A 6082-nucleotide genomic window follows, 5' to 3' on the forward strand; every position below is an offset into this window, starting at 1 on the left:
TAGTCCCTTAAATAACGAACTTGATTTTCCAAAAGAATTTCAAGAGTGAGTGGTGCAACAAGTATCAATCGGCAAAAATTCCTACAAATTCAAGTAAAAACTAGAGCATGAGAATATTCAATGTTAAAACATCTCCTAAACTCAAGAATACAAACATTGCAACTAAGGTGAACCACCATTGACTATGTGAGCATGTATGTTAATCAAAACTTGTGTAAAAGACATCTGCAACGTGAACCCCCCCTGACACTTAAGATGTACATTGCCCTCAATGTACACATGCAAGCACAATAGAAAGTAAATCAATCAAATATATATGTGGGAGTGGTAATTGAAACAATACTCCCTTGACTCCTAGTGTTGCGTTTGTTGGAGCTAAATCTTTGAGAGTAAAGTTCCAATGGGTTGTGAAGCACACACGGCCCAAATTGGCTTTGTCCATGACTTGTTCTCAATTCCCATACTGACAAGACCATCTGCGAGCATACACAAGGGGGTTCAGTGAAGCTCAATAAAAACAAAAACAACTCGAGTATATAAAAGATAGAGTAATGAAATACAACTCAAACAAAAAACATAAAAGATAAACTCAGAAGGGGGATCCTTTCTGAGTGTACAAGTCCAAAATGAAATGTAGAAGTAAAGAAGAGAAAAATGAGTCAAGTGTCGGTGTCATCTAGTGTCGACTCTGCTACAGTTGGTGTCTATGCTAGGTCGAAAGGTGCCGGTGGATCTGGTGATGGTGAGGCCAGTGGGACCGGAGGGGTCTGAGGTCGAATCATAAAGAGTGAGGTCGCATACTGGAGTAACTGCTGTAGACTATCAAAATGTGCCATCACCTCTGTGTGGTTCGTGGCATGTGTAGTGTGAAGCTCAGCTAAGTCTTCCTATAGCACCCCTACAGCTCTCTCGAGCCTCTCTAATCGATCATGGGCCTGAGATGGAGAAAATATCCGAACCGGTGGGTGCGCTAGCGTTGTGGGGAAAGCCTTTACCTATACCTATTCTGTCTTTGGCTCCAGTACTATCTGTGAACCCTCTCTAGTGTCAACCTCGACCTCGGCTGCCTCAGAAGGGGGCATGATCATCATATACGCTCCTTGTCTGCATCTCCGGATCATCCCCATCAATCTCATAGTGTCTATACCAAGTGGAGTTGGTATAATGGCCTTCTCGACCCCCCTAATTGCATCCAATAATCCCTTCCCCATGATAAGTCTGGTGATGTAGGGGCCTGAGAACAGTACACCAACTCTAGCATACTGGCCCTGATCACGAAGATAATCAGCCACGATATGCCCCAGATGAATTGGCATTCTCTGGACCATTGAGAATAAGTAAAGTAGATCCTGCCGACTCAACACGCCTGTGCTCTCATCTCGGCCGCTCACTGATCTACTGAGAACTGCGTGTATATATCTATAGCTCGGCCAGGTCAAGCATTTGACCTTAGACACCCCTAGCTCGCACTGACCCTGCCCACATAACGTCCTGTATGCATTATAAGGAGTCAAGCTGCCTGGATAATCAGTCGGTAGGTGCCCATACTCCTCCGTGTCAGTAAAAGCCTCATCATACAGTCCCATCATGATCAAAAACTGTGTGACACTCATACTGCAATGATGCCCAAATACTAAAAAATGCACGGTGTCCACACTATCGAATCTGGAATATAACTGGTCAAACTAAAAAGACGCTAGGACCTCGAGTGTCAATGCTCGGATAGCTAGCTCTCGAATCGACAATAACTTTCTCCAGTTTCCTACCGCCAACAGCTCCTCGATCTTGGCGGCTATTTCATCTCCCCGCCGCACCTCTCTCAGCACATTCAAATCTAAGAACTGAGATTGTCCAAACCTAATCTTCGACAACCTCTCAAATCATGCCTGGTGCTCGGGAATAGCAAATTCCATATCCTCCGGTTTAGGGGATGCTTCACGTGGTCGCTTGTCAGCTTGCTCTTCGACCGGGGTGCCATATCTACAAAATTTGAAGAAGAAATGATCAAAGAAGCTAACAAATTAATATTATAGAAATCCACATAGTCGTGTGAAAATTCCACACGCCCATGTGGATCCGCGGGGTGTAAAAACCGCACGGCCACATGTAGAAATTCTAAAATTACACCACAATTTCATCCCTGAATTCATTCTAAGCATGCACGGACCATCTTATCATAGCAATGAAACAACATTCACCATTTTAACCATTAACATCAAGTATAGCAAAGAGAAAAGGGAAAGAAGGTTTACCGATGAGGAAAAGATAAAAACTTTGAAAATCGTCTGGGAAACTCGTGTAAAACCTTGCTAGATCGACGATAAGAGTCTAGAGAAGTGATTAAAGGTGTAATAAAGAAGAAATGCAAAGAGTTTTTAAGGAAAACCCGCATTTCTTGGAATTCTGCGCATCCACACGGGTGTGTGGAAATTACCCACGCCCGTGTGACTCCATTGGAGAGCTCCACAGGGGTAGACGCACGCCCCTGTGTACTCTCGGGAGAACACCTTATGCTTCTGAGCACATCTACACGGGCGTGCGGAAATTACCCATGCCCGCGCGCCCGACCCACAGGGGCATACGCACGCCCCTGTGGACACTCTGTCCAACCGAGAAAATTCTCTAATTATGACCCACGCCCGTGCGGAAATTCCACATGGCCGTGGAACTTCACAGGGCCAGTTCACAGGGACAGACGCACGCCCCTATGTATTCTCGGGATGGAGGAGAGCTCTTTTGTAGAGATCCGCACGGACATGTGGAAATTATCCACGCCCGTGCGTTTGTCACTGGGTAATCCACAGGGGCAAGTCCACGCCCCTGTGTCTTCTCAGGAAAAATTCTCAGTCTCTACAGGATGACACACATCCATGCAGAAATTACCCACGTGCGTGTGAAATTTATAAGGTGGTTCATAGGGGCGAGTCCACGCCCCTGTGCCATCTCTGGATGAGCTCTGAATGAAAACGCACGCCCGTGCGGAAATTCCACACGGGCATGTGTTTTCTTTGAACACTTAGAAAACTTTGCAGGCTCTGCAGAAAATTCTTGAACACAAATGTACACTCAGAGCCTGTCTAACAATGCAATTTTAACCAGAGAAAACATGAAAAACACGCTCAAATGACCAAGATTCTTCGCCACACACATTTGAAACACAGCATGCACCAAAGATCCACGAGAAAATCACAGCAATAGCATCTCAAAATCAGGACACTAACACCCAAAACCTTATTTATGCAAACACTAAACTAAAAACTAGAAAAACAGTAAGACTTGGGTTACCTCCCAAGAAGCGCTTGTTTTACGTCACTAAGCTTGACGTACCTCTTCTTACCTCACGGGGGCTCATAGATGAAGGTTTCCCTCTTACCCGTGACTTGGAAGCATGATGAACATACCCTCTTGAAGGTAGAGGGAGAGTTGTCGAGCTTGGTACCACCTAACAAGGGTTTGCCAACCTTGTTCCATTCTTGCATAACTCCAACAGCCTTGGGGCGTTTCTTGTGGCATCTTCTTGCTCGCTTCATCTTCCGGAGCATCTTCTTCATGATCCCTGGAGTAGATGGTACCTTCTCCTCTAGACCAAGTATCAACAACTACTCGTTCTCCACTTCTTGGTCTAGCAACCCCTCGTACGGGTCAGGATTTAACATTTCCTGCATATATTCATTACTTAGTTCATCGGTAGTGTCAAGAAAATATAAAGTATCATCAAAGTCAAGAGAATATCACATGGCTTCAGTGAGCCAGTATGTGAGCTTGTTATCTCGAACCCTCTGTGTCAACTCTCCACCGTCCATGTCGATCAATGCCTTGGAGGTGCGCAAGAATGGCCTCCCAAGTATCAAGGGAACATTTGCATCCTCATCGACATCCAACACTATGAAGTCTACAGGAAATATGTACTTGTCCATCTTGACAAGCACGTCTTCAATGATGCCCCTCAGATGTCTCACCTTTCGGTCCGCCAATTCCAAAGTCATCCGAGCAGGCCTAGGCTCTCCTAAGCCTAGCTTCTGAAAGAAAGAGTATGGCATGACGTTGATACTAGCCCCTGAGTCCACCAATGCCATCTCTTCACCCAAATGGCCAATGTTGCACGGTATCACAAAGCTTCCGAGGTCTTTCTTCTTGTTCGGCATATTCTTTTGCAACATCGCCGAACAAGAGGCATCTAAGATCACCGATGCACTCTCTTCCAATTTCCTCTTATTGGTCAAAAGATCTTTCAAGAACTTAGCATACTGAGGCATTTGAGACAATGACTCTACAAAAAGAATGTTGATGTGCAATTGCTTAAATAGACCCAAGAACTTCTTGTATTGCTCATCATTTTAGTCGTTCTTCAATCTTAAAGGACAAGGGATTCTTGGCTTGTAAGGTGGGGATGCCATCTCTTTTTCTTTATTGGCTCTCTTCTCAAGCTCCACGACCTCGGGTACTTCAACATTGGTCTTCTCACTTGGAAGCCTATCCTTAACCTCATGACCACTTCTCAAAGTGATCGCCTTCACATGTTCTCTTGGATTAATCTCAATATTGCTCGGCAAGCTTCCTTGTGGTCTCTTCGATAGAGACTTCGCGATTTGCCCCACTTGATTCTTAAGGTTGTGCAATGAAGCGGTGTGGTTGCGAAGTGTAGCCTCAACCGATTGGAACCGTGTATCCGATGATTGCACAAATCGGTTCAAGGCTTTCTCTAGATCAGACATCCGTGTCTCCAAGCCTGAAACTCTATTCTCCATGTTTGGGGCTTGTTATTGTTGAAAATCTGGTGGTGCGGTGGCCTTATGTTGCCCTTGGTTGTTCCATGAGAAATCAGGGTAGTTCGTCCAACCCGAATTGTATGTATTGCTATAAGGATTGCCTTGGTTTCTCATTACATTACCCACATAGTCAACTTGCTCAACGAAGGGTGTACCACCAACGGCTATTTGGCAATCGGATGGGCATGTCCCCCTCCATATTCCCACAACTCGTTAAGGCCGCCAATCTCGAAGAAGTTATAGTGTCTAACTTCTTACTTAATGCCTCCACTTGGGCCGCCAACGATGTAACCACATCGATCTCATGGATGCCGGCCACTTCCTTCTTCTCCCTAACATTCCATTGGTAGCTATTCAACCACATTTCTTCAATTAATTGCCGGGCTTCTCCGGGGGTCTTGCTACCTAAGGCACCTCCTGCGGCTGCATCAAGTAACTGTCTTATATTTGGGTTCAAACCATTGTAAAAAGTTTGAATGATCATCCACTCTAGAAACCCATGTTGAAGACATTTCGTAGGAGTTCCTTAAACCTTTCCCATGTCTCGAATAGAGACTCCAATACCATTTGCACAAAGGACGAGATCTCATTCCGAAGCTTTGCAGATTTTCTGGGAGGGAAATAATGGGCAAGAAAAGCTTCTACCATCTCCTCCCATGTAGTGATCGATTCTCTAGGTAATGAGTGTAGCCACTGCTTCGCTCACCCCTTTAAGGAAAATGGGAAGGCTCTCAACTTAATAGCATCATCCGTAGCACCATTGATCTTGAGCATATGACACACTTCCAAGAAATTCTCTATGTGACTATTTGGCTCCTCATCGGCCAAACCATTTAACTGTGCGGATTGCTGTAACATGTGGATGAATGCCGACTTTAGCTCAAAATTGTGAGCTGTGATTGAGGGTCGCACAATGCTAGAATGTGTCCCCAATAGTGACGGTTTGGCGTAATTAGAGAGTGTTCTATGTTGTTCATTCTATTCTTCCATGTTGTCAGATCCTTCAACTTCCCCTTCAGCTAGATTCGATAGTTCTTGCACAGGTTCTTTTCCCCTTCTTCTCAGTGTATGTTCAAGTTCAGGATCACCTTCAATTAATATCGAAGGGTTTCCTCGGATCATAACTTGGAGCTGCACCAAAATAAAGAAAACAAAATTAGAACGATGATAGAATAAGAAGATATGAAATAGAATGATTGAATAGCTAAGATAGCAAAGTGCAAAGTATCTCTAAACGCCTACTCCCCGGCAACGGCGCCAAAAACTTGACAACGCCCCTTACGTGTGACCCGTAAGTGCATAGGTTTATCGAG

The 6082-nt window shown here is 44.8% G+C and overlaps 1 non-coding gene across 1 annotated transcript; it reads left to right on the forward strand.

The window, feature by feature from the left end:
• Window positions 1–5263: 5263 nt before the first annotated feature.
• Window positions 5264–5369, forward strand: LOC120283177. Its single transcript, XR_005543176.1, has one exon. It is a non-coding gene; the product is annotated as a small nucleolar RNA R71 (small nucleolar RNA).
• Window positions 5370–6082: the final 713 nt, after the last annotated feature.

The sequence above is a fragment of the Dioscorea cayenensis genome, chromosome 18, assembly GCF_009730915.1.
Source record: "Dioscorea cayenensis subsp. rotundata cultivar TDr96_F1 chromosome 18, TDr96_F1_v2_PseudoChromosome.rev07_lg8_w22 25.fasta, whole genome shotgun sequence".
NCBI lineage: Eukaryota > Viridiplantae > Streptophyta > Magnoliopsida > Dioscoreales > Dioscoreaceae > Dioscorea > Dioscorea cayenensis.